At 40.3% G+C, this 12,289-nt stretch overlaps 1 protein-coding gene across 13 annotated transcripts in view; it reads right to left on the bottom strand.

The window, feature by feature from the left end:
• Positions 1-12,289, bottom strand: part of ATRNL1 (attractin like 1) — an 814,147-nt gene that overhangs the window by 790,870 nt on the left and 10,988 nt on the right. The gene's annotated exons all lie outside the window — the stretch shown is intronic.

Below are 12,289 nucleotides of genomic sequence, written 5' to 3' on the forward strand. Positions count from 1 at the left end.
ATGGGACTGAATTGGAATCCCCTGGCACGTATCTAACTCTGCCATTAGGGACAAGTCCGATTGAGCATGTCCCAAACTATACATCTTCTCCTCTCTTACTCCCACTCTTATATTTAACAGAGATCACTTTTCAGTTAAATTTCAACACCTAAGAATAATTGTGTGTTAATTACACAGCTCAACCAATGGTATTAAATAGAACAAACAAAAATACTAAAAGGGATAAAGTATTAAGTTGTTCATCAACAGTCAGGACAAGGGCTGATCAAGTCACTGTTTCTCATAGTGTCCATTTCACTTCAACAGGTTTCCTTTTTGGTGCTCAGTTAGTTGTCACCGATCAGGGAGAACATATGATATTTGTCCCTTTGGAAATGGCTTATTTCATTCAGCATGATATTTTCCAGATTCCTCCATTTTGTTGCAAATGACTGGATTTCATTTTTTACTGCTATATAGTATTCTATAGAGTATATATCCCATAATTTCTTTATACAGTCTACTGTTGATGGGCATTTGGGTTGGTTCCAGGTCTTAGCTATTGTGAATTGAGCTGCAATAAACATTAAGGTGCAGACAGCTTTTTTATTTGCCAATTTAATTTCCTTTGGGTAAATTCCAAGGAGTGAGATGGCTGGGTTGTATGGGAGGGTTATATTCAGGTTTCTGAGGAATCTCCAAACTGATTTCCATAGTGGCTTTACCAGTTTGCATTCCCACCAACATTGATCATAATAAAAGGATTAAGAGTTAAAGGGATCACATAAACAAGACTAGTGTCTGCTAATACTAACTGATAGAATTAAAAAAGAGAATGACCCAACATGGGAAGTGGGATACACAGCAGACTCATAGAATGCCAGATGTCCTAAACAGCACTCTGGCCTCAGAATCAGCCCTTAAGGCATTCAGATCTGGCTGAAGAGCCCATGAGAGTTTCACAGGCATGGAAAGCCAAGACACTCTGGAAAACACACACACACACACACACACACACACACACCTAAATGAAAGATCTCTGTGAGTGAGATCCCAGTGGAAAGAACAGACCATCAAAGAAGGAGGTACCTTTCTCTGCAGGGAGGAGAGAACTTCCACTTTGACTATGACCTTGTCTAAATAAGGTCGGAGTTGGTGAACTCAAAAGGCTTCCATAGACTTGGCAACTCATGACAAGAGCCTAGGGTGATTACTGACATCATAAACAAGAGTGTGAATTGTAAGTCAACAACAGGAGTCACTATGCACTTACTCCCCATGTAGGGTCTCTGTCCTTAATGTGTTGTACAATGTAAATTAATGCTCTAACTAGTACTCAAACAGTACTTTACATTTTGTGTTTCTGTGTGGGTGCAAACTGTTGAAATCTTTACTTAATAGATACTAAATTGATCTTCTGTATATAAAGATAATTGAAAATGAATCTTGATGTGAATGGAACGGGAGAGGGAGCAGGAGATGGGAGGGTTGCAGGTGGGAGGGAAGTTATGGGGCGGGGGGGAGCCACTGTAATCCAAAAGCTATACTTTGGAAATTTATATTTATTAAAAATTTTTTAAAATTATCAAATTTAATCCAGCAATATATAAAAAGAATGACACATAACAGTATTCCATGCAGAGAATTGTGTGAAGATTCGGAAGCTAATGAAAGAGCTTACTATGTTTAGAGAATTCCAAAAAATTTAATGGAGCAATGGGGAATAGTAGAGATGAGACTATATAGAGTAACCCAGATGACAATGCTCATAAGAATGGAGAGGATATATGTAACAGTTATTCAGGCTGGTTCCAGGAGGAGCCCATAAATTTAATTATACTAATCCCTTGAGCAATTGAAAATCACCTCATATTTTTCATATTTAATTCACAAATTCATCTGCTGATTCAAATTCCCATGCCTAATGTGAAACCCCTTCAGAGCAGAGAAGTAGCTGTGCAGAAGGCACAGCTTCCTCAAAAACAATGAAAGACAAATAAACAGCCCACTGCTACCTGAGCAAAACATACAACTGAAGTCAACAAAAGATACGCCAAAGCCTGGGAGGAAAAGCTGAGGAGATTCTTTGGGGAATTAGGGCATTGAAAAGCCTCTGCCTAGCCGTATGGATACATGCAGGGGAATTTAGGGAACCACACACAGGATCAAAGAGGAATGCATGTGCAGAAAAGACCTGAGGAGACAAAGCTTTCAGTTCTGGCTAATCTTTAGGTTCAGAACAACCAAGGAGTGGAGGCTAAGGCAGAGCTGTAAACAACAGGACTAAGCACTGAAGGAGTGCCCCACACACAGCCAATCTCCAAAGACGGAGGAGCTTTTCATTTTTCCTATGCTCCAGACATTCAAGGAAATCTGCCAAAATATTAGCTGACCATAAACTAAAGAGATAGTGATTTCAGGGACTTAACACAAGAAAAAATACAGTCTTTCCAAATAGTTTAGAAAACACACTAAATAAATAACTACAACCCCCAGAAGCAGCAAAAACAAACCCTGAGGAAGATTAAAAAAAAAAAAAAAAAAAAAAAAAAAAAAAAAAAAAAACTCCTAACTTATCACATTCTAATAGCCAAATGTCCAATTTCCAACAACAAAATTAGAAAGCATGAAAAGAAATAAGAAGCATAGCCCAGGCCGGTGCTGCGGCTTACTTGGCTAATCCTCCGCCTACAGCGCCAGCACCCCAGGTTCTAGTCCCGGTTGGGGCACTGGATTCTGTCCTGGTTGCACCTCTTCCAGTCCAGCTCTCTGCTGTGGCCCAGAAGTGCAGTGGAGGGGCCCCACACCCGCATGGGAGATCAGGAGGAAGTACTTGGCTGCTGGCTTCGGATCAGCGCAGCGCGCCGGCCACAATGCACTGGCCATAGTGGCCACTTGAGGGGGTGAACCAACAGAAAAAGGAAGACCTTTCTCTCTGTCTGTCTCTCACTGTCTAACTCTGCCTGTCAAAAAAAAAAAAAAAAAAAGGCAAAAAAAGCATAGCCCGATCATAGGAGAAATTAAGAGACACTGTTCCTAAGGAAACATAGGCACTGGTCTTGCTAAACAGACATCAAATAATCATCTTAAATACGCTTAAATAGATTTAGGAAATCATGGATGAAAGTTAAAGTAAATCAGGAAAATGATGTTGCAGAAAATGAAAAATATTAATAAAATCTAAAAGTCTCATTATCACAACTCCAAAGTCATATTATCTCCATTCTTGGCAAACCACAAGGTAATAGAAGGGGAAATTCTGTCTAAAAATTTACTTAGTTGAGTCCAATAAGAAACTGAGCTTCTCCCCAGTTCAGAACTTGCAGTTGTAACAAACCATCAAAATCAAAATACTACTGTAATTTAAATAGTAAAAATTTCCAAAATCAATGCTGAATCTGTTACAATGTAAAGCTTTAAGTACAAACACAAATTTAGCTAATGTGAAAATAGTTTAGCTCCCTAAGGACATAATTTTAAAGAAAATATTTATTTGTTTCATCACCCTACATCCTTCTATTTCAGTTTCTTCTATATAGAATAGAATTAGGGGCAGGCACTGTGGCCAACGCCTATGGTGCCAGGACCCCATATGGGTGCCAGTTCAAGGTCCAGCTGCTCCATTTCCAATCCAGCTCTCTGCTATGGCCTGAGAAAGCAGTGGAAGATGGCCCAAGTCCTTGGGCCCCTACACCCACGTGGGAGACCAGAAGAAGTTCCTGGCTCCTAGCTTCAGATTGGCCCAGCTCCAGCTGTTGGAGCCATTTGGGGAGTGAACCAGTGGATAGAAGACCTCTCTCTCTGCCTCTGCTTCTCTGTAACTCTGCCTTTCAAATAAATATTTTTAAAAAAGAATTATAGCATTCATGGAGTACCTTAATACATAGTCCAAAAAATGCCTCTTTTCATAAGGAAACAAAATTTCATTTAATTCAAGCAGCCTGCCCAGCTTTCCAAATATCACCTAGAATATAATGTACCATCTTCTTAGTTGGGACTATCCCTCCCAAACTGCATTTGAAAAATCAGTTCTTTCTACTGCCACTGACCGTTCCTTTCCCAAAAATCCTTCCTATAGCATCATAGTGTTAAACAAACATCATGCCCCTAATCCATCTTCTGAAAACATTTCTGGTGTTGAGTCTGTTTTTCTACACACCACCTCCTCCAACTGACCCAGTCTTATTCTATGTTCCCCAACTCCTTATCCTTTTACTGAAAATATTTTTCCAAGGCCAGTGCCGCGGCTCAATAGGCTAATCCTCTGCCTGCGGCACCAGCACCCAGGGTTCTAGTCCCGATCGGGGCATCAGATTCTGTCCCGGTTGCTCCTCTTCCAGTCCACCTCTCTGCTGTGACCTGGGAGTGCAGTGGAGGATGGCCCAAGTGCTTGGGCCCTGCACCCGCATGGGAGACCAGGATAAGTACCTGGCTCCTGGCTTCGGATCAGCGCAGTGCGCCAGCCACAGCGGCCATTGTGGGGTGAACCAACGGAAAAGGAAGACCTTTCTCTGTGTCTCTCTCACTGTCCGCTCTGCCTGTCAAAAAAAAAAAATTTTTCCTCGCCTCTAAGAAACATATATTCTAGGAAGCTGCCACAACAACCCTTATCTCCCCCATGTAAGAAATTATATAAAGGAATTGTCATCTTGTGAGCTATAAAATAGCAGTATCAGAAAACTACACACCTTATCCCATTCTATTCAATTCAATGGCATAATTGCACAGACTTAAGAGAAAACTCTCCTAATAGCACCTGAATTCCTTCCTTCTCTTCATCCCTCACCCCTGGCATTAAAGATTCTACCAGAAGCCTATCTTTTCCTTCACTTACTCCTCTTTACCAATTTCAAGTCTACCGGAAGCATAGGAGGTGGCCTCCAATCAAAGAAAGATGAATGGAAAATCTCTTCTCACCACCAAGATATAGGAGGAACAGGAAGAAGAGAGAAAAGCCCGTGCTACTTCATAACCTGTAAAAAACAATTTTCCCTTTATAGTTTCCTGGCTTCTTCTTAAATTCCAAGAATTTTTACCTTCATGCCATTTGAGCAAAGCATTCCCATTCCATACTCTGGATCACTTCAAATCTAGAACTCTTTTAAAATTCAGATATCTTACTATCTAAGGTCATGCTGTGACCACAAATACCTAGTTTCCAATTTATTCACTGACTTCTTACCCCTAACACTCTTACATTTCAACAGAGTGAAGTTCCCCAAAAAGTAGGCAGTACGTAGTTCAACTACCTAAGTAGGAAAGTAGGTTTCAGTATATACATATTTAATGATGTTTCTACAATGCATTCTAAGTTTCAATTAACTTTAAAAAAAAAAAAAAAGATGTATTTATTTATTTAATTGAAAGGCAGAGAGACAGAGTGACCTTCCATCTACTTTTTTTTAAAGATTTATTTATTGGGGGTCAGCACCATGGCTCACTTGGTTAGTCTTCTGGCTGCAGCACCGGCATCCCATATGAGCGCCGGGTTCTAGTCCTGGCTACTCCTCTTCCAGTCCAGCTCTCTGCTGTGGCCCAGGAAGGCAGTGAAGGATTGAAATCGGAAAAGACCCCCTAAAATTTACCCTGAGATGTGGCCCGTTAAAGTTCCCTAGAAATGCTATCCAGGGTGCCACATGCACTACCAGAATTTGGGGTGCCTTACAATTTCACCACAGGCTTATTACTAAATCCCCAATATTAATAAGCCCGAGAGGGTTCTTGCCTAGTATTTAAAGAATTCTAAATACCGGCACAGATAAACGAGGCAGCATGGTACATTTTAAGCTTTTATTTAGTAAGAAAGGTGCATAAGAGAGTGAGAGCTTTATTTAGGGGAGAGAGGTGAATAGGGGTTCATACCAAGCACCAGGAACCAGCCACGTGGATGAGCATCTAGGCCAGGAAGCCTAGAGCACATGGCCTGAAGGCCATGCGCCCTGGAGGCACAGGGCTACAGTAAGCCCTGTCCTGGCAAGAGGCCAGGGGAGAAGAGCAGGGCAGAGCCTCGAGCACACTGTGCCCTAGGCTTTTAACCCACTCCAAAGGGGAGTGGTTAATTAACCTGATTGGCTGGTGGGCACCCCGGTGTGGCCAGGTAGGGCAATGAGGCCACACAGGGGCGTGGCAAAGGCATCAGGTAGGAGCATGAGGTCACACAGGGGCGTGGTCTTCCAGTTCACAAATCTGATCAATTTTAACCTGTATGCCTGCCTACTTCAGGATGACCCAAGTGCTTGGGCCCCTGCACCCGCACGGGACACCACGAGGAAGCACCTGGCTCCTGGCTTCGGACTGGCACAGCACGCCGGTCGTAGCAGCCATTTGGGAGGTGAACCTTTAGGAGTTGGAGTCTTCTGTACTCTGGCTGCTTGCTCTCCTGCTATGCTCCCCTGGAATTTATGACCTCCTGCCCCCCACCAGCTCCCCTGGGATTTATGGCCTGATGCTTCCCGCCAGTTCTTCCCCATGCCATCTCCTTAGTGTGGCCTTCCTGCCACGTAACGTATATAGTCTTTACGTTTAAATGAACCAATGAACATGTTACAGCCCAATACCTTGCCATATAGAGAATAAGAAGGTAACCTACGTAGGAGATGACCTGCACCTTTGTAAGTGTGAGGCTATAAAAACCTCTCTTATGCAAACGAGAGGGCCTTTTGCCTGTGCACTGCTAAAGGGCTGTGTGCGGGTAGGGGGTCCCAGCCAGCTGGTAACAAATAAACCTCTGCTTTTGCATCTGCAACTGTGCCTTGTGCATTGATTGGGAAATTCGGACACAACAAACCAACAGAAGAAAGACCTTTCTCTCTGTGTGTGTGTCTCTCTCTCACTGACGAACTTTATCTGTCAAATAAATAAAAAAAAATTTTTTAAAGATTTATTTATTTACACAGAGAGGAAAGAGGGAGAGAAGAAGAGAGGGAGAGAGAGAGGGAGGTGTTTCCTCTGCTGGTTCACTCCCTAGATGGCCACAACAGCTGGAGCTGCGCCGATCTGAAACCAGGAGCCAGGAGCTTCTTCCGGGTCTCCCACTTGGGTGCAAGGGCCCAAGGACTTGGGCCATCTGCTACTGCTTTCTCAGACCATAGCAGAGAGCTGGATAGGAAGTGGAGCAGCCCGGACACAAACCAGCACCCAGCACCCATATGGGATGCTGGCACTGCAGGCAGCAGGCTTTACCTACTACGCCACAGAACTGGCCCCACTTCCATCTACTTCTACCTTTCATCACTCCCCTAAAAGGCAACAATGGTCAAGGCTGATCCAGGCCAAAGCCAGGATCCCTGGAACTCCACCCAGGTCTCCCATGTGGGTGGAAGGGGCCCAAGCACCTGGGCCATCATCCACTGCTTTCTCATGCACATTAGCAGAGAGCAGGACTGGAATCAGAGTAGTCAGTTCTCCAAACGGTGCTCCAATATGGGATGTTGGTGTAGCAAGCAGTGGTTTAACACAGAACACAGAACGCTAGCTCCAACTTACTTTTAAATTGTCACACTCCTGTTCCTGAACTAACAACTACATTGACATGTTAATTTAGATCAGTGCTCCTAACTGCTGGCCTACAGTCTGTTTGTGTAAATGCAGCATTATTGGAACACAACTAGACCCATTTGCTTACATATTGTCGAAGACTGCTAACATGCAATAAGCACAGAGTTGAGTAGTAGCAACAGAGACCATCTGGCCACAAAGCCTAAAATATCTGGCCCTTCACAGAAATATTCCTAGTCTGCCAATCCTGTGTCTACATGCCTGCCACACGTCCATATGCCTTGCTAATGTCTCATTCTAGCTGAAACTGCCCAGTACAGAGATCTTAATTAAATAAGCATGCTGACCTGTTTATAACATAGGGGTGGCCACTACTAAATGCAAAAAAAATAAAATAAAATAAAAAAAGCACTAACATCAAAAAGAACTAAAACCGATCAGGATGCTCTTCCTTATCCTGGTTATTAAAAAGAAAGTGTGATTCATGCATTATTAAGGAAAACGCAACGTTTTCATTTTTTTAAAGCACAAAGAACAACACAGACATAGATAGACAAAGCTTCCATGCACTGGTACACTATACAAATGACCACAATCCCCCAGGTTAAACCAACCCCAAGCTGGAAGCCAGGATGACAATCCACATCTCTCCTTGGATGGCAGGGATGCAATTACCTGAGCCATCATTTGCTGTCGCCCACTGTCTACATTAGGAGGAAGACAGAATTGGGAGCAGGGCCAGGACTTCAACCCAGGCCTCTGATTGGGATGTAGGTATCCCAACTAGCAGCTTATCACTAGGTCAAACACCCATTCCAATGCAAAAGTTCTAATTTTATAAAGTTCCTGAAAGAATAAATCCTATTTATCAAAGAGTATGGGTTCAGTGCTAGCATAACTATTCTTCAAGGAACAGTCAGATGTAATCAGGTACAGTCTTTACTCATAGTAACCTCTGTAAGTTACTCTCACATGGAAGTCTTTACAACATATTTTCTAGTTAAAATATTAATTCCTTTTTCATTTTACTTTTATTGAAAAATAACAACCTGTACATACTTATAGGATACACAAATAATCTAAATATATTTATAGGATATGAGCTAATGTTTTGATACATGTATATACTGTGGATTGAATAAAAACAGGCTAATTAATATATCACTTCACATACTTAGTTAGCATTTCTTCATGGTGAGAACATTTAAAATTTACCCTTTCATAGTTTTGAAATATCTGCTACATTATTTTTTAAATATTTATTGATTTATTTTAAAGTTACAGAGAGGCAGAGGCAGAGGCAGAGAGAGAAGTCTTCCATCCATTGGTTCACTCCCCCAAATGGCCACAATGGTGGGAGCTGCACTGATCCAAAGCCAGGAGCCCGGAACATCCTCCGGGTCTCCAACATGGGTGCAGGAGCCCAAGGACGTGGACCATCCTCCACTGCTTTCCCAGGCCATAGCAGAGAGCTGGATTGGAAGCGGAGCAGCTGAGACTTGAATCACTGCCCATATAGGATAACTGCACTGCAGGTAGTGGCTTGATCCTCCACACTACAGCGCCAGCCCTGCTACATTATTAACTATAGTTCCCTTACTGCTGCTGCACAACAGAATATCAGAACCCACCCCACAAGCTGAATTGAAACTTTGTACACTTAGACCTTCCCCTGTCCATTCCCAACTCCCATTTTATTGAGTTCAAATTTTATATTCAACATATAAACCAATCAGGCGATATTTGTCTATGGCTGGCTTATTTTAATTAGCATAATATCCTTTAGGTTACTGTATGTTATCACAACCAGCAGAATTCTATTCTGTCTGTTTTAAGGCTAAATAGTATTCTACTGTGTAAATATGCCACTTTTTTATTCCACTCATTTGTTGATGATCACTTAGGTTATTTTCAAATCTGCTTTATTGTGAATAATGATGCTGTAAACACAGGAGCAAAGACATCTCTTCAACATACTGATTTTAAGTCCCTTGGGTATAGTGGGAGGAGCAGTGTCTTCAGAAAGTTCATGGAAAATATATACTAGGGAAAACAGCATTAATTTCAATTGTTTTGATACCAAAATTATATTATCTTTTAATTCCATTTTGATGAACTTTGCTGGATCACATTATAATTCTATTTTCAGTTTTTCAAAATGGCTATATTGTTATATTCCCCAATGTACAAGGTTTCCCTTTTTTCCACATCCTTATAAACACTAATCTTTGATCTTGATAACAGCCATTTTCATAGGTATGATGTGATCTCTCAATATGCTTTCAGTTTATATTTCCCTGATGATTTAGTGATATTGAGCATTTTTTCGCATATTTATGAGCTTTTTTATGTCCATTCAGATCCCTTGCATGTTTAAAGAAAACTTTTATTTATAAATATAAATTTCGAACGTACAACTTTTGGATTATAGCAGTTCTTCCCCCCCCATAATCACCCTCCCACCCGCAGACCATCTCATCTCCTATTCCCTCTCCCATCCCATTCTTCATTAAGATTCATTTTTAATTATCTTTATAATCAAGAGATCAACTCTATACTAACTAAAAGATTTCAACAGTTTGTACCCACACAGACTCACAAAGTGTAAAGTACTGTTTGAAGACTAGTTTTACCGTTCATTCCCCTAGTACAACACATTAAGGACAGAGGTCCTACATGGGGAGCAAGTTCCCAGTGACTCCTGTTGTTGATTTAACAATTCACACTCTTATTTATGATGTCAGTAATCACCCGAGGCTCTTGTCATGAGTTGCCAAGGCTATGGAAGCCTCTTGAGTTCACAAACTCTGACCTTATTTAGACAAGGTCATAGTCAAAGTGGAAGTTCTCTCCTCCCTTCAAGAAAGGTACCTCCTTCTTTGATGGCCCCTTCTTTCCACTGGGATCTCACTCACAGAGATCTTTCATTTAGGTAATTTTTTTTTTTTCCCAGAGTGTCTTGGCTTTCCATCCCTGCGAAACTCTCATGGGCTTTTTAGCCAGATCTGAATGCCTTAAGGGCTTATTCTGAGGCCAGAGTGCTGTTTAGGGTATTTGTGATTCTATGAGTCTGCTGTGTATCTCACTTCCCATGTTGGGTCATTCTCTCTTCTTTAATTCTATCAATTATTATTAGCAGACACTGGTCTTATTTATGTGATCCTTTTGACACTTAATCCTATCTTTATGATCTGTTATGAACAGAGAGTCCAGAAATTAATCTACGTACGTACCACTGACAGATTTTTCACAAACGTGCCAAGAACATATGTTGGATAAAGGACAGACTTTTCAATAAATGGCGCTGGCAAAACTGATATAGATGATACACTGAAGAACAAAATCAGATCCCTAACTTTTACCATATACAAAAAACAACTCAAGATGGATCAAAGGCCTAAATATAAGATCTGAAACTATGAAACTGTTAGGGGAAAATATGAGAAACATTTCAAAATATTGGTGTAGTCAATGACTTTTTGGATAAGACCCCTAAGGCACAGGTAACAAAAATAAACTAGACAAATGAGAATATGTTACACTCAAAAGCTTCTGTGCAGCAAGGAAATAATAAACAGCAAAAAATTGTTCTTTCATAATCCTATGCTTTTTAGAAAAATAAATTTAAAACACTACTTTGAGGATAATTCCATGCGTTGAAAAAGGATTTTTTAATTGTACATAGTGACCAATTGGGTTTCTTTCTTATAGAAAAATGACTATTTTGAGATATGAAATAACTGCAAATTCTGTAAAAGCAACCCCTCCCCCACCTAGAAAAAAATCATGTAAGCAATATTTTGCAAATAAATGATGATTCATTCACAGCCCATCTGTGCACCTGATATTTTAAACTTCTACTATAATATGCATTAAAATAGCCAATAAACTTATAGATAATATATATATTACAGTCAGAGAGTTAGATACATATAACTGCATCATAAATTCAGAAGTCTATACATTACTTTGTTATCTTTGCGCACTGAAAAACACACCCATTCATATTAACTTGCAAAGGACCTTTAAGAACTTTGTAGAACAATATTAGCTTTTACTAAAAAAATGAAAAAGATATAACTGAAAAAAAGAAACAAAGAGCAACAAGAATCTCAGCTTGGTGGCTTAGTGGGTGTGTTACTCAACCTCCCAAAGTCCCAGTTTCCTTGTGTGTAAAACAGTGGCAGTAATAGTACTCATTTCATAAGGCTGCATTAAAAATATAAAGAGATAACATGTATAAAGCTTTCAATAAAGCATCAAAGCAAATAAATGCAATATGGCTCTTGGCATTTTGACAAAAATATATCTGAAACGTACATCAATTTCACACCACAACTCATGCTCCTAAGTAATCCCTTTGCTCTTTAAAAATCAAGATTATGAGTTTAAGGAGAAACTTCTCATTGAAGAGTAAAAGATAGGTTAGTATGGAAAAAAAGCCACACAAACCTGTTTGGGCAATGAATCTGTCATGTAGTAGCTATTAGACTTTGCATAAATAATTTTTAATTGTTTCACACTCTATCTCCACTGTAAAATGAGAACAATATGTGCCTCAAAAAGCATTTTCATCAGCACTAAAAAAGCAACATATGTAAAATGTATTTCAATCGCATCATCTCTTCTCTAAACTCATAATTTGTTTTGAAATAGTACTATACTACTCTTACATGAAATAGCTACAATAATAAATTCTATTTTCTAGCAAAAAATTCTCATTATTAGTATAATTATACCATCAAAAAAAGTATTAACAAAGCCTAGCATTGAAATTAATACATTGGGGGCCAGTGTTGTGGTGTAGCTGCCA

Source organism: Oryctolagus cuniculus, chromosome 15 (assembly GCF_964237555.1).
Source record: "Oryctolagus cuniculus chromosome 15, mOryCun1.1, whole genome shotgun sequence".
Classification (NCBI taxonomy): Eukaryota; Metazoa; Chordata; class Mammalia; order Lagomorpha; family Leporidae; genus Oryctolagus; species Oryctolagus cuniculus.